General features: G+C 45.1%; 1 protein-coding gene across 1 annotated transcript in view; it reads left to right on the forward strand.

The window, feature by feature from the left end:
- The first annotated feature begins 4,325 nt into the window (after nt 1-4,325).
- Nucleotides 4,326-22,737, forward strand: part of Pcgf5 (polycomb group ring finger 5) — a 108,328-nt gene continuing 89,916 nt past the window's right edge. Inside the window, exon 1 of the mRNA XM_051146372.1 lies at nt 4,326-4,426. The gene's annotated coding sequence lies outside the window, so the exon portion shown is untranslated. The remainder of the gene's footprint in view (nt 4,427-22,737) is intronic.

Consider the following 22,737-nt stretch of genomic DNA (forward strand, 5'->3'; position numbering starts at 1 on the left):
GACAGTTTGCACTCCTGAGAAGAACTCAAGAGCACCCTGGTGTCAGACTTCCTCCTCTAAATGAAATGTGCATTGTTTGAGATACTCTATGACTGTTTTTGTTGCCCAAACTGAATATGGACATTATATATATATATATATATATATATATATATATATATATATATATATATATATATATATATATATATATATATATATATATATATATATATAATTTAAGTTTTACAAAGGCCACTGAGGTAGATGATATCATTTTTCCCTACTGTGTTGAGGAAGAAACTTAACACATGTATGTTCAAGATCACACAACCCAACAGTTATTGAAGAAGGGATTTGAATATGGTTAGCTTTTAATATCCATGTTTTATAACCTTGATATTCAGGGACCCAATCTTGCAGCCATAGTTCTCCTACTTTAAAAACATTTTGGGCAAGACAGTGTTAGCACTTCTCTGTGGCCTTAAACCGTGGTGGTTTAAATACTGTGGAGCCTATACATGTTTAGGATTTAATCTGTGTTTCTGTACACACTGTTTCAGGATGAATTTCTAAAGCATGCTCTAATTTGTTAGCATTCCACCACGTTTCAGCTGAGTTAGATCCTATTATTTACTGTTTCACCAAAAATGTTCTTCCTTGATCAACTTCTGGCTCTTCAAACTTATTCACCTTTCAAAAACCAGATGAAATGCTACCTCCTCCAGTTAGAGATTTAAAAAGATGTAATGGACAGTTGGAACTTAGGGTTTGGGGCAGCATTTCTGATAATGAAAGGAGAACATGTAGGATTAAAAAAAAAAACGAGAAAGGAAATCCTATCATCAACAGTAAGAGAATTGTCAGTCATGTCATCAGTAACCTGTGTAAAGAAAGTCTCCTTTGTGACAGACAATAAGCAAGCCATCAAATTATATCCAGTGATGCTCAACCAATGAGTGTGTGGCAAAGATGAAGCAAGATGACATATATGACTGTCTAGTATTGTGCGTGGAAGGGCCCCAACATGGTGGTGGCTAATCTGAATGTCTTTTTTTTTCCCCCCTCTGTGAAATCATTTTTTTTCTTTTTTTAAAAATTTTATTAATTTATTCATATTACATCTCGATTGTTAGCCCTTCCCCTGTTTCCTCCCATTCTTCCCTCCCTCCCACTTCCTTCCCCTCCCCTATGTCTGTGATTGAGGGAGACATATGCTCTTAGAATATCGAGTCTCTTCTTGGTAACTTGCTATCCTTTCTCTGAGTGCCGCCAGACCTCCCCGTCCAGGGGACATGGTCTGAAAAGGGGCACCAGGGTTCGTGTGAGAGTCAGATCTCACTCTCCACTCAATGGTGGAGAATATCATGTTCGTCGGCTAGGTCTTGGTAGGGGTTCGAAGCTTACTGCCTATATTCTCATTGGCTGGTGCCTTAGTTTGAGGAGGACCCCAGGACCCAGATCTGCCTGTCATAAAGTTCTTCTTGTAGGTTTCCAGGACCCTGTGGGTCCTACTATTTCCCCATTCTACCATGCTACTCTCACCTAAAGTCTCAATAGGATGTCTTCTCCTCTGACCCATTTTCTTGGTAAGTAAAGTTTTTCATGGTACGTATCCCTTGGACTAGTGTTTTGATATAAGTGAGTATATACCTTTTGTCTCTTTTTGCTTCTGGGTGAACTCGCTCATTATAATAATTTCTAGATCAATCCATTTGTCCACAAATTTCGGGAATTCCTTGTTTTTAATAGCTGAGGAATATCAAATGGCCGAGAAACACTTAAAGAAATGCTCGTCCTCGTTAGTCATCAGAGAAATGCAAATCAAAACGACACTGAGATTCCATCTTACACCCATCAGAATAGCTAAGATCAAAAACTCAAATGACACCACATGTTGGCGAGGATGTGGAGAGAGAGGAACACTCCTTCATTGCTGGTGGGAATGCAAACTAGTACAACCACTTTGGAAAGCTATCTGGTGCTTTCTCAGAAAAATGGGAATAGGGCTTCCTCAAGACCCAGCTATCCCACTCCTTGGAATATACCCAGAAAATGCCCTACCACACAACAGGGACATATGCTCAACCATGTTCATAGCTGCTTTATACATAATAGCCAGAACATGGAAACAGCCTAAGTGTCCCTCAGTAAAAGAATGGACTAAGAAACTGTGGTACATTTATACCCATCTGAATGTCTTAATGGGAAGGAGGGCATCTCTTTTCATACCAAAGCCTGCGGCTGACACAGGGAAGCTATGGAAAGAACTCAGAGAGGGAGAGCCAGGAGGTGATAGGAACACAAAGAGAAAGGGGAGAAAGAGAAAAGGAAAGTCAGAGGAAGTCCTGCTGAAAAAGAGAAGGCTAGAAGGAGAATGCAAGCAAAGATACATGGGGGAGGACAAGGTGCCAGGCCTGGGGGAGGGGTAGGATGTTTGTCCACACTGAAGAAACTGACCTGGAGGATGAGTCCTGGAAGCAATGCGGTGCTGTACCCAAGCCTGGGGACATCTGTCATCCACCACTATGCTTCCTGCTTCATTCCTTTCCCTAACACCTGTCATGTCTTAGCCCCTCCTCACATGTGCACTGGCTTCTGCTTTCTCCAAGTACCTGACTGGGGCAGCTGCAAAGGAATGGTGGCAGGAAGGACCCTTTGCTTTGAGGACATCTCCAGGAGAAGTTCCACTCGGTGTTTCTGCTCTCCTTCTCTGGATGTCTCCTCTCCCCCACTCCCATCCTCTGCTGGAGCCCTGGGGGGGGGGGCTGCTAATCTCTGGGTGGCCTTACCCTCTCCCCTGGTTGCAACTGCAGCTCTTCCTGTGTGTTTGTAACTTATTTGAAATGTCTGATAAAGAAACGGTTCATCTGATGCTCCTCCAGAGTTCAGCTGTCTTCTCAGTGGAACTATACACAACATATCTAGAGCCTGTGTCTGTTGCTTCATGGTTTATTTTATTCGCTTTGGCCACCACGGGCCTTGGCTTAAGGAACGTTTCTGCAGAACCCAGTCACATTCCACCCAGGGCCGGATCGCCCACTGTGAGTATAGAGGCCCATGGTTCCACGTGGGGAGTGAATACAGAAACAGGATATGTGGAGGACACACGTGGGTTTTGAAGAGTTTGATGGGGTTTGTGCTCTCCGTTCTTCAGAGATTCAAAGTTCTCTGGGCCCCGCAGAATGGCAGATAAGGCCAGACACAACATAGGATTGTTTTCAGTTTCATTTCTCTCAGTCTGCGGGAGCCCTGTTGAAACCTGGTCACTTTCCTCAAGAAATCTAATGCATGGGAGAGGGAGTGTGCGTGTGCACAGGGTAGGTACACACGACTGATCCCCAAATTGGGTTGATGTTAGCCACCGGGGAGTCCAGTAGGCTACACACAAATGGTAGGGGGAAAGAGGGGGCTGAGTCTGGGAGCACTTGGACAGGTAGATGAAAGCCTGGTGCTCTCTAGCAGAGAACTGAGCAGGATCCAGGGGACGCAAATCTATCAAAGCATTCGAGACACGGTATTCAGTCTCAGGTTATGAGGTGACAGTAGAGACTGAAGATGTAGAGGTCCAGCTGTGAAGGAAACAGGGACTATGCAAAGTCCTCAGAGGATGCTCAGCATCAGGGCAAGGAGGTCACTTCTGGGAGGACAACTCTTGAATGTCACGTGGAAGATATGGGATTAAAAGGAGGGAAGTGGGAGGCAGAAAAGAACTGTGAGCGCCCACGGTCAGCTACAAGAAGCATTGACTTGACCAAGACATACTGATATTTGAGCTGCTTTTCAAGGGCAAGCTTCCTGTTGGGGGTAGCGGGTGGAGGGGATGAAGTGGGGTATCTTATCAGCTGCTGGAGCATAAGCAGACTCCAAGCCAGAGAAGTTTCAAGTTTCTCCTTGCCAAGGTCGTACCACTACAGGTGGGCTACTCCGAGCTCCTGGAGCCTGCTTCGCTCCACGCCCACCCTGCTCGCCACCCGGACCGTCCTCCTTCAGGCCGGGACACCGCGATGGGCTGTGCCCGGCAGGCGCTCCCGGAGCTACGCGGCGGCGGCGGCGGCTGCTCCAGAAGGCCTGGCGGGCGGCGGCGAGAGGCTGTGCCCCAGTTTGTGTCCAATCAGGGAGTGCGGGCTGTGCCCCGAGCCGGGCAGCAATGCGTAAACAAACCCTCTGGCAACTCCTCCGCCCCCTTGGCGCGCTCGCCCGGCGCCCATCACCGTCGCCTCCGCCGCCACCGTCACCGTCACCGCGGGCTCCGCAGCCTTCTCCTTTCCCTCCGCCTACCCGCCGCGGGGCCACCCAGACCCCCCGCCCGCGCGGCTCACGCCCCGCCACCCGGTCCCGCTCCGCCCCCGCCCGCGCAGGCTGCTCACCTACCGCCCCACGCGCGCGCGCTCGCGCACCACGCGCCCCGTGCGGCCCGCCTGGAACGTGGCCTCCCGAGAGCTAGGTAAGAGCGATGCTCGGGGACCCCGGCGGCTTCCCAGCTTTAGGAAGTTTTCAGCGCGGCCGTTCTTCCGCTGGGCCCGGGGGCGAGATCCCCGCGGGCGCTGTGCAAGCTCGGCAGGCAGCAGGGGTCGGGCGCAGCCAGGGGTCCCAAGTTGCCCACACCCGCGCACGAGTGCAGGCGGCGCGGCTGGGCCGAGTGGGCGACGGGAGGGTCCCCGGGAACTTTCTCCTCCTCCGGGGAGCGCCTGCCAGCGCGGCCCGCGGCCCTGGCCCCGCGGTGGCGGCTCCCGGGCTAGAGGGAGACAGGGTACGGTGTTTGAAGAAGCTGACGCAGTTGGTGACGCTCGCAGCTTCCTGAAGGGGACCGACCACGACCGAGCGCCTTCGCGAGGGGACGCCCGGGGCGGGCGCTCGGGCCTTTCCCCCTCTCCTGGGAGCTGCGTGGGGACCCCCTCGGGCTCAGGGCGTGAGCACCTCTATCGGGCGGCCCCAGCAGCGCGCGCCCCGCTTCCGTTTGGATCGGCTCTGGCTATTATATAAGATGCCACCGAGAGCAGAGGGGTGAGCTGGAGCGCGGCGGCGAGGGCGGCGGGGACCCACCTGTGCGCCACCGCACGCCTCGGGGGGTCGGGTAGGGGCTGTCGCTGTCTACCTCGCCCTAGCCCGCCCCGGGACGCTAGTTCCCGGCCATTTCGCCCGGCTCTCGGCGTTTCTCGCTGCAGGCGTCTGTACTTTGAAACATTTGTTTAATATTAAGGAAGCTGCGTGTGCGGCCATCATAGTACGCCGGGAACGTGTGGCCGCGAGCTCCGGAGCGGTGAATGAATCATCGCCCGGGTGGACCGCGCTCCGATGATTCACGCGGGCTCCACACGCGCGCGCGTACTCGCTGTGGGCCTCCGACCCTGGAGAGCGGCCCTTCTGCGAGTGATGACGCCTGGAAAGGCGGCGGCGGGTTTTTTGTTCTGTTTTTTTAAACCTGCCACAGTAACTTTCAGGGTGTAGGGCTCCCCCACCTTCCCCAGCCTTGTTTCGCGTTTTCTGGAGGGGTAATAAGATTCCACCTGGCTGTCTTAATGAGGCAGAGGAGGCGCTGATTCGCTGCGGGGCCAGGTCCAGTCTCATTCAGAATTTGAATGGTGTCAAGTGAGGGAGGCTGCAGCTTGGAAGGAATTCTAGTAATTGCGTCTACTTCAGTAGTTTCCAACAATTAGTGGAATCTTTAAAAAGTGAGTTAATCTTAAACAATTGATCTCTTAGGTAAATGATATTAAAGATTAGCTTGGTGGTTTTTTGTTTTTTTTTTTTTTGTTTTTAAGTTTTAAAGGCCATCTAGGTTTTCATTCATGAATACTGTGTTTCCTACTGCCATTCTTGACTGCTGACTTGATTCACCCCAACCCTATTCCACATTTGAAGGACTACAGAGCAACGTTTTTTCGTCATTTGAGGCTCATCTCCAGTGCCAAGGCCCCACAAATACTCTTGATTACTGTACTTTTTAGTCTTGGTCCTCCCTCCAAACTTCTCCATCGTCTTTCTAATCGCTAATAGTATTTTGTTCAGGCATTCTGTAGGTCCACTCTCCCACTACGAAACCGTTAAGTTTCATGGAGGAGAGAGCCTAGGACTTTCCGTGTTTATTCATTTATATACTAGAATCAACAAAAGCCTCATATATATTTTGGGCACCCTATGTTTGTTGGTGTGCTGAATGAATGAATTGTTTTCTTGATCCCTGTCAGAACCCCCTTTGACAATTGGAATTCATTGCCTTTGGTTAGCAAGTTACCAACAGGGTACAGTTCTGATTTCCTCTCTACTGTTGTAATTTTCTCGCCGTGGATTGGTTTTATCCTCCGTGCTGTTACGGGCGCAGGATGACAAACCTTTAAGCATCCTGTCTTAAGATGCTTAGCATGAACAAGGATGCAGAGCTTTGGAGTTATGTCGTGTTACTCAATGAGTAAGTCATTAGGTACTAGTTTAAAAGAAAGTGTAAAGAAGAAGAAAAAACTGAAGTGAAATTGGCAAAGTTAAGTCCTCACTAGCCTATATGTTCTTCTCATTTGAAACACTAGTGTTTCTCCATTCCTCTCTCCTCCTGCCTGTAAACCAAACCATACGCAGTGGTGGTAAAGACTGTCCATAGTAATAGCGAGTAGCATTAATTTAAACAAACCCAAAGCTTCCTTTATCCGTCAGAGGCCCTGATTCTACTTTGTTAATGTTAGTAATGCCACAGAATAGTAGCTAACAGTTACTGCTTAAAATTATCCTTTAAATATCTGGATAGAATACCAAAAGGGTTAAGGCTATAAGTCAGCAATAATATGGAAGGGTGGTTTGTATTAATATTTAATTATCCTCAGGAGACTACCTTGATAAAGTATATTATTGTAAGGAATAAACTTGGGGGCATATTACTCGGCCTCAATCTTGTGGCAGTACTGTCAGCATTCAGGTTTTCCACAGTCTCACTGCCGAATAGGAGTGGCCACCCTGCCGTCCCCCTTCTGTCACAGTAGTGGTCACTTCTGGAAGTGTGACTTTGACTGAGCTCAGAGAACACAGTATTTTGGAGTTCAAGAGATCCTGAAGTTACTGGCCACCCTTATCCTGGTTCCCAGGTCCTTCTCTGGAGAGACGACAGCAGTGATGTGATTTGCTCAAGTTTCAGAGGTGGGATTAGAACCAGGGGTCTGGAGTTTACGTTGTTGGAAGCCCCTCGGCTAGTCTAAGTACCAACAGGTGGGGAGAGAGTCAAATCACGCCATATGTAGATGTGTGCCCTCCTGTGTCTCACCTCTGAAAGAGTCAACAAACACTTGCTGAATGTGGCCGGACAAATGACTTTTCAGTTGAGAATATATTTAAGAAGTAAAAATGAGGAACGAAGTTCTCTGGTAAATAAGGTCAAGCTCCTCAGATTTATGGCGATAAAGCCGCCATATAATGTTAGCGTCGTCTCTAAGCTTTAATGAAAGTGGCCTGAAACTTTTCCTGTGTGCTTCCACTTAGTCGGTGTCGTGAGTGCCTGGAGAGACATCAGGAGACAAAAGTTAAAGTTAGGCCATGTAGTAGGTTAAGTAGGTCTGTAGCAATAGTCAGTAGAAAAGCCTGGGCTGTAGCAGGCAGTGCTCTCTACAAGGAGCCAGCTACTCTGGGAGAACTTTTCTCATGTCTACTGTGTGTGTAGTAGTGAGGCAGGGTGGGGCGGGGATGGGTGGTGGCGGAGGGAAGGCCCTGATGCCGTTTCCATCGAAGGATCGCGTGAGCCTGGCCTAACGTAGAAGGACCTGGTGTCTACAAGGCTCTTGATAAGTAATAACTGAAATCCGGGTGTGGTGGTGCACACGCCTGTAATCCCAGTATTTGGGACGTTGAGGCAAGAGGATCAGGAGTTCAAGGTCGTCCTTGGCTACGTAGTTCAAAGGCAGCTTTTATTAGATGAATCCTGGTCTCGAAAGTAAGTAAATAAGTAAGCAAACAAGAAATAAAACAAATGGTAACTGCTGTAGACTGCACATGTGTGCAGCCATGGGGCTGGCACAGGGATTAAATGACCCCTGAGACCCCTGAGGTCTGGCCCAACTCTTTAAATTTAGGAACCAGTTGCATTTGCGCCGTTCTGCATTTTTAATGTGATTCCTATATCCCAGTCTAACATCATAAACTACAAAAAGTTGCTCAGTTTCTAGGCCCCCTAAGAATTCGTTTTAGCTAACATTGGCAAATCAACTTCGTTTTTATTCTATGCACTGTCTAGATTAACTTGAACAATCTCTTAGTTTACTATATGGAAGACAGTATGAGACGTGTATGGGTCAGTCAGGCTGTGAGAGACCTTACAAATCACACAGAGAGGGTGTGACAGATAACCAAAGGCTGGAACTGTTAGAGCATCAGAAAAGAAAGTACACGGAGACTTTAGAAAAGAAAAACAAATATATTATTAGCCAGAAAACTTGGGAAGTATTTGGGAGTTTTTTTGTTGTTGTTGTTTTTTTTTTTTGGTTTTTTTTTTTTTTTTTTTTTTTTTTTGCATAAGACCTTTAAGATTCTGTAGGAGTAGAACTGACAGAGATTTGGGAACCAACTCATGTTGAGACTTGAAGGAAAGAATGTATGACCACATTCAGAAATGGAAGCAGTGTGGCTGAGTTAAAGGATGAGGAGCTAGAAGAGAGCTGAATGGGAAAGGGCGATACATGGAGTGTAGGGCCACATTATAAACCGTCTTCCGTGTCGAGCTAAGGAGCCCGTTGGGTTCGTAGTGGAGAACGTCAAAGATACGCTTAAGTGTGGGATGATGTAATCAAACAGCATTTTAAGGCATAGGGAGAAATGGTAGCTTCAGGTAAGGAGCTGTTTTAAAAGTTTGCAGAAGAGCAGCGGGGCAAACCTGAGTCAGAGTGAGAATGGGAGGGGGGTGGGAGGGTGGGTGAGCTCCCGTAGAAGGGAATGCCACACCACTAGCTGTGTAATTGGTTGGAGGACATGAGAAGACAGAAGCAGAAGAATGACCTGGGATGGTATGATCACCGGAAAGCACCTCCAGGTAGTGTGCAATCCACCAGTATGGGCCAGATGAATGGAGGGCATCATTATGGAGAGGTTGATAAAACCAGGAATACATGCTTGAGAACGTTAGAGAGACAGTGGAGGAAAATTCCATGAAAACAAAAGCATAGGTATGGGATTATCTTAGCAGTAGAGTGTCTGCTTGCAAAGTGCAAGGACCTGAGTTCAATTCACAACACTGCCCCAAAAAAGCAGACACTGTAACGAAGATGTCTGTATGTCTGTGGGAGGAGTGGCTTTTTGAGGGGAGGGAGTAGGGAGGTAATTAATGCACCGGGCGTACCTTAGGCTGAAGGGGCAGGAGCAAGTAAAGGTAACTTTACGTCCAGATTGATTGACACTCGACCCATACTTGTTATGCTGGTTCGATTGTGGGATAATATTTGTGGGAAAATAATTCCCATTCTTTTATAAATTTTAAATTATATTTGTATTTATTTGCGTGTGTTTGGGGGTGAGGGACATGTGCACCACAGTTTGTGAGTGAGGTCAGAGGACAGCCTGCAAGAGTCTATTCTACCATATGGGTCTTTGAGTGCTCTATCTGCATGTACACCTGCAGGCCAGAAGAGGGCATCAGATCTTATTATAGATGGTTGGGAGCCACCATGGGGTTGCTGGGAATTGGACTCAGGACCTCTGGAAGAGCAGCAGCCAGTGCTCTTAACCATTGAGCCATCTCCCCAGCCCTACCATATGGGTCTTAGGGGTCAAATTTACATTTACATGCCATGGGTACACTCACTGGCTGAGCTATATCACCAGCACATTTTTGTTTATTTGCATGTGAGGGAGGGATGGCCATTTCCATTCTAAAGGAAACTCCCCCTTTTATAAAAGTAAGGTAATATGAGCACCTTGATTATAATGAAATCATTTCTCGATAATCATGGCAATGAGGCAAAAAATGTGAATCAAAAGATATATTGGTTTTGAAGGAGGAAATAAAGCTGTTGTTGAAGAGTTATTTGTATAAAAAATGAGAAATAATGAGATGGGTGTGGCAGCACACGCCTTTGATCCCAGCCCTCAGGGAGGCAGAGGCTGGTGGATTGCTATGAGTTCAAGCCCAGCCTGGTCTACAAAGCAAGTCCAGGACAGACAGCCAAGGCTACACAGAGAAACCCTGTCTCAAAACAAAACAACAGCAAAGCTAACCAACCAAACAAAAAGAGAAAGAATGAAAGGAACTAACAGGCAGTGCCAGCAGGGTTCGTGCAAGGCTACTGTACAAATGCCGCTTTCCTATATACCACAGGTGAGAATTGCAGCTAAGAATACTATCCCTCACATGCTCTCCCATGTTCATAGCGGCCTTATTCATAATAACCAGAACATGGAAACAGCCTAAGTGTCCCTCAGTAGAAGAATGGATACAGACATTGTGGTACATTTACACTATGGAATACTACTCAGCTATTGAAAAAAAAGGAATTTCTGAAATTTGTGGACAAATGGATTGAACTAGAAATGATCATAATGAGTGAGTTAACCCAGAAGCAGAAAGAGTCAAATGGTATGTACTCACTTACATCTGCACACTAGGCCAAGGGGCATGTCTCATGAAAGTCTTCACTTACCAGGAAAGTGAGACAGAGGGGAGGACATCCTGTTGGGACTCTAGGTGAGAGAAGTATGGGAGAATGAGGAAATAGAAGGATCCAGAGGGTCCTAGAAACCTACAAGAACATTATGATGGGCAGATCTGGGCCCAGGGGTCCTGCTCAAACTATGGCATCAGCCAAGGACAATACATGCAGTAAACTTTGAACCCCTACCCAGATCTAGCCAATGGACAGGACATTCTCCACAGTTGAGTGGAGAGTGGGGACTGACTTTCACACAAACCCTAGTGCCCCATATTTGACCACGTCCCCTGGATGGGGAGGCCTGGTAGCACTCGGAGGAAGGATAGAAGGCTTGATACCCTATGAGCATATAGAAGGGGAGGAGGCCCCAGTCAGTCACAGTCATAAGGGAGGGGAGTAGGGAGGAAAGCGGGAGGGAGGGAGGCATGGGAGGATACAAGGGATGGGATAACTATCAAAGATGTAATATGAATGAATTAATAAAAAAAATTTTTTAAAGAATAATGTCCCTAGTCAGGTTTCTGTTGCTGTGATAAACACCATGACCAAAAACTACTTGGGGAAGAAAGGGTTTATTTCATCCTCACACTTAGTATCACACACCAGCACTTAAGGAAGTCTGGGCAGGAACTTGAGCAGGAATCTGGAGGCAGGAAGTGAAACAGAGGCCGTGGAGGAATGGTGACCACTGGCTTACTCTCCGTGGTTTACTCAGCTGCCCCTCTTACATGACCCAGGACCACCTGCCCTACAGTTGGTTAGGCTCTCCCAAATCAATCAAGAAAATGCCCCACAGACATGCCATTCTGTTGGAAGCCTTTTCTGATCTTGAGGTTTTCCCTGGGTGTTGGCAAAATGCTGATCAGCACAAACACATTCATTACAGCTCTCGTTAGCACACCAAAAGGGATGACATGTTGTGTTCTAAGTCTAACAAAATATGTGTAAGATCCCGTGTGATGAAAGTATAAAATGGAAAGAAATCAAGGAAAAACTAAGTGGAAATTCCATGTTCATGGATAGTGAGGCTACATTGTCAAGACTTCTGAACCTGAATAATGCATTCAATGCAGTCTCAATCAAGATTCTGTTAGTTATTTTATGAACATTGATAACTTAACCTTAGAGTCTATACAGGAAAACAAGCACGATATTAAAGAACGGAGTTGCGCGGATGACATTACTTGCCTTGAAGATTTCTAGAAAGATGTAATGAGCAATGGTGGCACTGGCAAGAGATTAAATAAGCAGGTCAGTGGAGCAGAAGCGAGGGTCCCCCGAGGAGGTCCCACCCCAAGATCCCACAGAGTTAACCAGCTGGCCTCTGACAAGAAGCGAGGGCAACACGGTGAGGAACTGCGTTTTCAGCAAGGGGTGCTGGGACAGCTGGGCTGTAGGTGACAACTAAGAAAAGATAACTCACAATGCACCACAAACATGGTTTCAGTTATATAAAGCTGTTAGAAAATTGGAGAGAGGAGACTATGCAAATATCTTGGGGTTTGGTTGTAGTTTTTTTTTTTTTTTAAATAGGACAACAAAGGCATAATTCATGGGGAAAATCTATCTGAAGTTGTGCCTCTTAAATTTTTATTTTTAAAAATTATGCCTTGCAAAAAGACACTGTCAAGAAAATAAAAAGATGAGTCACAGGCCGTGAGAGAATATTTTCAAAAGATGTATCTGTGAAAGAAGTATTTCAGGTTGGGCGTGGTGACACACACCTTTAATCCCAGAACTCTGGAGGCAGAGGCAGGTAGATCTCTGTGAGTTTCAGGTCAGCCTGGTGTACAAAGAGAGGCCAGGACAGCCAGGACTACACAAGAAATCCTGTCTGGAAAGACTAAAAAGGAAAAAAAGAAAAGAAAAAAGAACTTCAAAAATACAAAGAACTCCTACAACTCAATACAAACTCTTACTTGTTTTTCAAGACATAGTTTCTCTGTGTAGCCCTGGCTGTCCTGGACTAACTTTGTAGACCAGGCTGGCCTCGAACTCACAGTGATCTTTCTGCCTCTGCCTCCTGAGTGCTGGGATTAAAGGTGTGCGCCACCACGCCCAGCTTGGGAACAGGAGCAGTTGTAATGGCTGGTTCAGCAAGTATGAACATACAGGAGGAAAGGAAAACGTGGAGGGGTAGAGCGTGAAAGGCGTGAGGAACTTTCAAGGTTTTATAATTATGGTGTGATCGGTTGTGAGTTATGACCGCCCTCCCCCCCCCCGAAAAAAGAAAAAGAAAAAAAAAAAAAAACTCAAAGTGAAGCCAAGTTAGGGATTGAAAAGGGATCCAGACTGTTGGAAGTAGAAAGCAGGTAGTTTTTAGGAACTGTGGGACCACAGAATCAAAATGATTGTATATCAACGTAAATATCTGTTTCAGCAAGTGTGGAACATATGCACCGAAGTCTCTCTTAGCATTTAGTCCACAGGATTGGAAAGATACAAGGTAAGGAAGAGATAAGGAAGTTACTCTGCCCCATTTAAAAGGTAGGGAGTTCTAAGGTCTATTTAAACAAATGAGAGAGCTGCCCAGGATCCCAGGCATTCAGGGCCAAGCTGAAACTGATTAAAAAAAAAAAAAAAAAAAAAAAAAAAACCCAGTTAGAATTGCTGGTGAAGTAATTAAAGTATCCACTGACAGAACCTTAGAAATCGTCCTCAGCGTGCTGTAAGTCAGGTGAGCAGGTGAGGGCACCAGCGGCTGCTCAGCATGTAAGAACTGGTGGAGAAACAGAACACAAGCCTCCGCTAATGCAGCCTGGGTTTGGGGAGAGAGCCTGGTGCAGAGCTCAGTGGCTTTGTGCACGCCACACTTTGCCTGCTCTCAATTTTAGATGCTTGCTTCATAGCAAAACTGCTTACCTGAGTGTCTTTACTGCTCAGGTAAAAAGAAAAATGCACTAATTACTGTGTTTAATGTCTTTGATAGTCCCCCCCCCCCGAACTGGGACCCATGAACTAGACCCATGACAGTCACACATATTGGGGGTCCCCCTTATTTTGAAAGATAATTCTTTTGTTTTATAAGGTTATTGACTGTTCGTGCTGGACTTGCATCTGAGTATGACCTCTGATGCAGTATTGTTACATCAACTGCATGTGAGGGAAATGGTGAGGACAGGTAGATCCTGGGTCCTGGGTTATCACTTCCTCAGCCACACTTGGTAGATCTCTCCTCTCTGGGAATCTCAGGGAACTTGCCAGTGTCAAGACCAGCATTCAGACCCTGTGTTTGAACTCAGAACTTTGGAAATGCAGAAGGCTCTTTATTAAATGTTTAAGGAACCTCTTGCTTGCTTGGGTGTGCGCGTGTGCTCATGGCACTACCCCATCGCAACTAGCATCCTCATTCTCCTGATTATTTTTTCTACTTGTAATCTTAGCTGCTGCCTCCCAGCTCCCCAGCCCCCCAGCCTCCCAGCTCCCCAGCCCCCTAACCCCCCAGCCTCCCAGCTCCCCAGACCCCTAGCCTCCCACCTCCCCCCATGGGGCTCAAACCTAGGACCTTGAATATGAGGCAAGACTAACACCAAGCTAAAGCCACAGCTGAGTCTTTCTAATCCTACTAACGAGTTATTAAGCTCTCTACTTTCCCCACACATTGCATGGGAGAAAATAACATTTGCTGTATCCTCTATGGATCTGAAGTCAAAACTCTTTTGTAAATCAATAGTGTTATGCAAATGTCAAGGTATCAGTGTTACCGTGTTACTGCGGTGTTAACTGAGTCTAAGATCATCCTTCGCAAGTAGATATTTTGGACAAAATGACACAGACGACTGTTGAAATTTGGCAGGACACTGGTTTTGACTTTGATGTTCATCGTGGGCAGCTTTCCACCTCTTCCTTGCCAGGCTGGCTACGAGAGCCTGAAGCAGTATATTTCCTGACAAGTGAAATTTCTGCCTTATGTATTCTTCTTTTGATTTTTCAGGACTCCTTTTTTTTTTTTTTTTTTTTTTTTTATTGTAAGATGTAATACATGTACAGAAAACGTTTGAAGTGTAAATGTACACATTAACAAACTGTGAAAAGCGAGTATCCGTATAAATTACCACCCAGCTCAAGAACTAGACCCTTTTAATTTCTCCCACATGGGGGACCCTCTGTCCTGTCGGGGGCTGGCTTTGTTTGCCTGTTTTTAGGAGAGCCATAAAGAAGAGCAGAGAGCAGGTACAAGGTTTTTACAGATCGGGATATGCTGCTGCCTGTGAGTAGAATCAAACCAGAGCTGTGATATTAGTGTCTCAGTCTTTTCTTAGTCTTGGCTTATTGTCCATATGGCTGTGAGGTTAAGTGTTTAGGGCAAGTGCTTGGGTTTTATCCTTAAATATTGAAATCTTGAGGCTAAGTGTCTTCAGTTTGCGTTGGCTGGATGAGCATGAGGACACTGTAACGCCCGGGATGTGAGGCCAGCCCTCCTGCTTAGCCATGTTTGTAAAGCTCTCATCCTTTCCATCTTTTCATACCTTTAGAAGCAGACAAGCCAAGATTGAAGAACTGACAGCTTCTTGGAAAAATCTATAACATTGTCAAAGCAAGTACTTTCAGCTCAAGTCATCCAAAGGTAGATAAGAAGTGGCAAGAAGAGGTCAGTGAAAAAGCTTTCTTGCACAAAAGCCACATACTACCTTTAATTATAATCTAGGGCCCCAAATGCTTTGTCAGGGCAAACTTTTTACAATTTTAAATTAATTATCATTTTTTCCAAGACACAGTCTTTCTGTGTAGCCCTGGCTGTACTGGAAACTCACTCTGTAGACGAGGCTAGCTTCTAAAAGATTTGCCTGCCTGCGTGCTCCACCATGCCCCCAGCTAGGGCATTAAAAAAAAAAAAGAAACTTTTAGGCCCTTTTGTATATATTATGGCTTCTAGTTTTGTGTTTCTATAGAATTCCTATTCATACAAACATGTGTGTCTCTGTGTCTATAAGTGTTTCTTGAGCTTTTTCTTTGGCTTTTTCTTCAGTTTGGCTTGTCCTATTCCAGTTTGCTTGGTTTTACTTTATTTTATTTTATGTTTTTATTGTTATTGAGATGCCTTTTAGTTTTCTAAGGACAGACAGAAAGGTGGATTCGGACTGAGGGGGACATGGGAAGGGGAATTGTAATCAGAATATATTGTATGAAAAAGTTCAGCTTTTCAATGCAAGGAAAATAGTCTAGTGCCACAAATCATATTTTAAAAGTAGATTAAGACTCAAGATCTTTTTACTATCTAGAAAATAATTCTTTATTTAACTTACTTGCTTCAGGTAACTAACTTACCTGTTGAAGCCATAGCCCCACCAGCCTTCTGTTTGCCTGCTTCGTTCCTGACTTAGGATTTACTTGAATAATTTATGTGTGTGTGCTTAAAAAGGACTTTTCCCACATAGTGAGATGACTGGGAAGCTATTAGTTACTCAGATGGCCTACGAGTCAGGAAAAGTAGGAGTAGTAAAAGTCTAAGAAAAGCCCATCTTTGGTGGCAGTTTCTATGCCCATGAAATTTGGTTAGTAAAGCTTCATGTGAGACTTTGGCAGACTGATATGATGGTTTACTGTCATGCCTAGATGCTCTGTTAATTTTGCATCCCTGTGATAAAATGCCTGAGATAAAGAAAGAAAGGTTGGCTTTGGCTCATCCTTTCAGAGGCTTCAATATTTTTAGTTAGTCCTGCTGCCTCTGGGCCTGGTTCAAGGCAGGGAGTCACGGCAGGGAACGCCACCTGGTCTGGAGCCCTTCACTTTGTAGGCAGGAAGCACAGAGAGAAAGACAGAATCATGGCTAGTGTTCAACATGTCCTTTAAGATCACCCCAGCCATCCAGCTTGTTTTCACGATACTCCGTCCCAGTTTCCCACAGCTTCTCAGTGGTCCCACTGTACTGGCTGACAGCCACGCCCTTGATGCATCCAAACCATTTAACAATGGTGAACACAAAAGGGAGATAGCTGAAAAGAATTAGGAGATAAGAAACAAACAGTTCAGTGGCTGCTGACTTGGTAGAGAGGAGAAAATTGGTACCTGAGGACTCTAGGACCGCTAGAGCTAAACAATAGAGAAGTTCTGACTCAAAATATACAAATAAATAAACAAACAAATAAAACCAAAAAGAACTTGGATTACTTTCTTAAATTCAGATGGGAATTATTTTCAATCTGAAAAATCAATACAACGTATCAAATAAGAGAAAGAATTAAGACTTTTTAATTAATACATATAATAGATGACTTTTTTTTATTAAAATGTGGGAATAAATCAAGGAACAATATACAGAATTCCAGAAGCAAGAAACTAAACAGAAGGAAAAAGACCAAAGGAAACTCAAGAATGACAATTTAAAAAGCAGTCTAGCAGCCCTAGAGGGAAGCAGTCCAGGTCAGAGCGGCAGTAGGATTGACTTTAGGAAAGAGACTTAAAGAATTTCCAAGTAAAGAAAAGCTGTTGGGCAGCCATACACTCTTGACCTAGTGCAATATGCCCTTCAAAGAGGCTTTCCCAGGGCTTATCAATTAAGAAAGACTGTTGAACGGGGGTTGCTGGAAGGCAATTATAAACAGCCCTACAAGAAAGTGAAAATGGCTGAACACATGGTATTTACAAAAATACCCATGGTGCACATCACTCCTGAGCTAGTTCAAAGTCAGACTGTGCTGTAGCTGGGTGAAGCGGTGCACACTTTTAATCCCAGCACTCTGGAGGCAGAGGGAGGAGGAGCTTGGATCTCTGAATTCAAGGCATGCCTGGTCCACATAGGGAGTTCCAGGACGGCCAAGGCTACATACATAGTGTGAGACCTTGCCTTAAACTAAAGGGAAAGAAATAAAGTCTATACGTCTGTAATATGATTGCAACTCTCCAAATTGTAACTTAAAGGAGAAATCAATCACTTTTTATTCCACGGTTCAGTTCAGAGTGAGCATTTTAAGGGGATGGTGTCCCTGCTTTACAAAGTCATGCCCCCTGCCCCACCCCACCCCTACTATCCATGAAGGCTTGCCCTTGGCTCTAGAGTTTAAACCTGGTCAGTCAGTGTTAGGTTCTGGATTGTAGGAACAAGGGCGTGTTTGGAAGCACAGCACATCACTTTCACTTATACTCAGATAGCAAGAAATGAGTCACGTGATCGTTCGTACCTACAGGCGATATTCAGAATATTTAACAACCAACTGGTAGCCAGGCCACTGACAAGTCAGAACAGGGACCTGCTGTAGACTAAAGGCAAGTTTTGAAGGCTGTCCTTGCAGTAGCAGATGTTAACCCTTTACTTGCTGAATTGTGGAGAATGGTGGATTGGAGGTCAAAACATCCAATACTATCAGCAGTTACGGTAGTATGGTAATAACAGTCAGTGCAGCCGTGTTAAGATACACGGACTAAATACTGCCCTTGGACATACGTGACTACAGAAAAGATTGACTATTATAGATGAACAGGAGAGGACAAGCTAGCATATGCTGGGACACCTGAAATATCTTAATAAAGGTCTAGAAGTAGTATATCAGTGAAATTTATAATACTGTTTAGGAATATAAAGTGAACTATTAGAAGAAGCAGGTAAAATGTTTATGTTTAGTTCGCCTTTGGGAACAAGCGGGAAGTGAGGCGGGATACTGCTATTTTTCATTTTTAAACTTGGTAGCACACTTAGAATTTCTAGATAATTTCCATGGGCTAGTGTAGTAAAAATTAAAATCAGTAAGGAAAAGGTAATACAGTGGTCAGAGGGGGGTTGGAGACTTACCTGGATCTAAAGTGCTAGAAATGTGTATATTAAAAGATAAGACACATATTTGCTTTCAAGTTAGAATTCTCTGCCTCGGCTGATTCCAGCGCGGCTCATTCTGTCTTAAGAACCTTTTGGGTGAGCTTTTCAAGTTTCAAATGGTTTCCCCAGCCCCAAATTCAGATGGGTTTGGCTTTGGGCAGACCCCCCAAGGAACCAGTAATTTTAAAAAGCCTCCAACTTCTCACTTGCGGTAAGGGCTAACTCCTCTACCCAAGTGGTATTTAAACATCATTGCTTTCCAGAACATCTGTACCCCTCTCATCCTCTTCTCAACTTGAACATGCTGTCAGAGAGCCAATGGTCATTTTTGCAAAGGCTGCCTAACTTGATGGCTTTATTTTAGATTCTCCCTGGAGAAATTTTAGGGCTCAAATTCAAGTAAATCTGAACTCGCTGTAGTTTCCTCTTGTCTTCACCTTTAGTGCAGCCTCTTGGGGGTTCCTTGGCTGCACCCTCAGGTTGCCCTCCAGCCAGTTTAGTCTCCCTGAGTGTGTCTGATTCTCTGAGAAACAGCAATTCCAGTTGTAGTTAGTGCCACCAGCAGTTTGCAGAGCCAAAGGAATTCTAAGAAAGATTATAGATATGCAAGAAAGGGTCATAACAGCCATGATCTCCTAAGGTTAGAGGGCTTGCCAGATTAGATTTTTGACTAAAGAAATTGTGAAAAAGAAGAAACGTTTGTTGTGTAGATGGGATAAACATTCTCTTCATCAGAGAAAACGTCTCCTGGCAAATTATAAACAAAAGTGTTCTCCGTGCTCTCACGGCTTCACTCACTGAGGGCAAGAATCACCTCATGTCAGGTGGGTGCGGGGTCACCCAGGACTGGGTCTGGCTTCTAGCACTTGGTGGATGCTTGGGGAAAGCCCAGGCTGGTTGCTAGGAGATTGCTTTATATTTATACATATTTAATATGAGTAGGCTAGTGTAATCATTAAGGTGGTGGTTCTCAACCTTTCTGACGCTGCGACCCTTTAATACATACAGTTCCTCATGTTGTCGTGACCCCCAACCATAAAATTATTTTCACTGCTACTTCATAACTGTAATTTTGCTACTGCTACAAATCGTAATGTAAATATCTCTGGTTTCCCGTGGTCTTAGGTGACCCTTGTCAAAGGGATCATGACCCACAGGTTGAGAACCACTTCTTTAAGGGACGCACCTAACCCTCTCATACATGGTCCAGAGTTTGCCCACTTGATACAAGAGACGGCTGGCATGGCATGGCATGGCATAGCATCCTCGGGGTGAGGGTGAGGGCACTGAGAGTATGCCCCAGGGGCTGCCTTTTTTGGAGGCAGACTATGTTAGAAGGAAGGTCTGGTTAGTGTCGTGAATCTCAGCCTTGGTTTCACTTCAGAATCTTCTGAGGGCTTTTAAAAACCCTGGTGCCTGGACCTATGCATGGTGCCTGTGTTTGAATTGGGAGGAGCCAGGCCTGGGGTGTGTACTGATAGGCATGAGCCACCTGTAGAGACCTCTGATTTGTGCGAGGAGGGTTAAGAACCACTGTCACAAGATCGGCACGCGTTTACTCTGACTCACGGCCAGAACATTGTCCTGTGCGGATTCTGTTGCAAGCCAGGAGGCACCCTAGATAACCTAAGAGGTGAATACAGCCTCTTCACAGGAGTTATCTGTGAAGAAGAGATTCTTCTTAGGTAGCAGGGTCGTCACAGGAACACACCCAGGAAGAAAGGTGGCCCTTCACTAAAATACCCAGCACCTGCTTGGCAGCTCACAACTGTCTGCAACTCCAAGATGTGACACTCTCAAACAGACATAGGTGCAGGCAAAACACCAATGCCCATAGATGAACAGTAAGTCAAATACCGAGGCGATGTCACGTCACATGAGGGAGATTTGAAGTGAAGAGTGAAAATGAGTTTGGTATCTGTCACCTCCGTGACACTTCGTTCTCCGTGTCCTTGTACCAAGAGATCAGACAGGCAGTGTACTATGACCACAACTTGGATGCTTCTGGATTTCTTTAGAAACATCTATATGTTCGCTTCTTACCATCCCTATAAGCTAATGTATAAATATACACACTGGCAAAACCTCTTCACAGCTAGATTTGTAGCATTTGCATGTTTCCTTTGACAATTATTGAGGAAGTTTTAAAATATTTTCTGAGCATTTACACACCTCTCTCCCCAAAATGAGCGACTTAGTATCCTGATACAAGGACTGCTGCCACTCTCAGGAGCTTCCAGTGCAACCGAGAGGGGGGTAAATCATCTTGCTCAAAGCCATAGGCCTGGGCTCAGAGGTTAACAGTTATTATTGCCAAAAACAAGAGGAAGCGATTAACATTATATTAGTGGCAACCTCTTGGGGGAGAATACACTTAAAGTTCATGAATTAAATTGAATATAACTGTTCTGTTAATAAACTGGAATTCTTGGGGCCAGCCATGTTGTAAAGGCGCCGCCTGTGAGATGATGAGCTGAGTTTGATCACCAGAATCCATGTGATGCAGGAATAAAACCAATTCCCTCCTGTTGTCTCCTTACCTCAGCACTTGGGTACCACAGCACAAGCTGTAATGGTCTTAGTTAATGATCTTAGTTAATATCCTCTGTCTCTCTGTCTGTCTCTCTGTCTGTCTCTCTGTCTCTGTCTCTATCTCTCTCTCTCTCTCTCTCTCTCTCACACACACACACACTCACACACACGTAAATGTAAAAGAAGTTGGAATTATCCACCCTCTCACTGTTCAGTCATAAAATACAGCTTTGTCGTCTTCATGGCCACTTCCTTCAGGCAGTCACTGGTTACTTGAAATCCACATTAACTTCCTCACTCCTTCCCCCCATTTCCATCTTCCATCTTAGAAAAAAGTTCATCTGTGTGAAGATGTGTTTGTGTCCTCCTCTTGTCAGAGAATAAAGCCCAAATCCCAGAGTATGACTTGGGGCTTTCTGACCTTGGTCTACACTATCCCTACCCTGACCTTGGTCTACACTGTCCCTACCCTGACCTTGGTCTACACTGTCTCTACCCTGACCTTGGTCTACACTGTCCCTACCCTGACCTTGGTCTACACTGTCCCTACCCTGACCTTGGTCTACACTGTCCCTACCCTGACCTTGGTCTATACTGTCTCTACCCTGACCTTGGTCTACACTGTCTCTACCCTGACCTTGGTCTACACTGTCTCTACCCTGACCTTGGTCTACACTGTCTCTACCCTGACCTTGGTCTATACTGTCTTCACCCTCAAGGCCTGTCACTGCCAATGTGACTGGGAGAGAACCTGGAATTCCATGCACTCTGCCAGCTACTCCAGCACATCTGACTAAGCCATTCCATTTCTGGTCATTGCTTTTGTGTATTTGGGGACCTCCCTGTGAAATACATTATCTTTTCCTGCAAAAAAATTTTTGTTCTTTTTTTTTTTTTTTTTTTTTTTTTTTTTTTACAAACTGCTATTGATAATGCCCTCCTCATACTTGGTCATCTCCCTCCATTCTTTCCCCACTGTGGGTGCATTTACTGTGCCACAACCAAGACCTGTTAGACCTATCTCCACCATATTGTACAGTGGTTAAGTTTGGGATTAAAGGGGTGTGCTACCACACCTGGCTAAATTTGTGGATTTTTAATCTGAATTTGTAACCTTATCCTAACACACAATTATTTAGTGTATAATAAATGTTAGGCAAATGAGTAAACCATTTCTCTATAAAGTGTTGAGAATCTACACTTGTCTAGTTGTAGTTAAGTATCAGTCCCACTTAGAAATATATAACTAAAGTTATATTGCTTTAATTTTTATTCCGTCTTTCCCGACCAAATAAAAGTTAATATCAAGTCCTTTACAAATATTAATAGTTACATACCTATACATATATGTAGGTATACCTATCCATACAAATGGGGAAAGTAAGAGCCACTTTTTTGGCTGTGCCCTCCCGTGGCCAGGAGGGCACTAGACTCTGGATGCTTTTTGGTAAAGGTGTGGCTTTCAGCTGTACCTTCGTGTAACTGTCTTCAGAAGGCCCTCACCTGAGGGGTCACCGTGGAGGTCAGGATTTCAGCATAGTGCGTTAGGGGTGGAGGCATTGAGGTCATAAAATGTAGTCACTCCACATTGGTCCTTGAGAGTGAGGAGATAGTGTGCCCTCCCCCTTCCTCTTTCAGCTTTAGTTTCTCCAAGCATAACATACGGGATTTGGTTCAAATTACTACCAAGGTCATTTTGACTCGAATGTGACTCTGAAAACTTAGGAAACACAGCCTGTAACCATGGTGAGGCTAGATTGTTGGTGGATCCAAAAATACCTATTTTCCCCTCCTAACAGCAATGCTTTCCCACTGAATAAGTCATTCTGTGTATAGTCCCTTAATAAACAATTT

The sequence above is a fragment of the Acomys russatus genome, chromosome 5 (assembly GCF_903995435.1).
Source record: "Acomys russatus chromosome 5, mAcoRus1.1, whole genome shotgun sequence".
In the NCBI taxonomy this organism is placed as follows: Eukaryota; Metazoa; Chordata; class Mammalia; order Rodentia; family Muridae; genus Acomys; species Acomys russatus.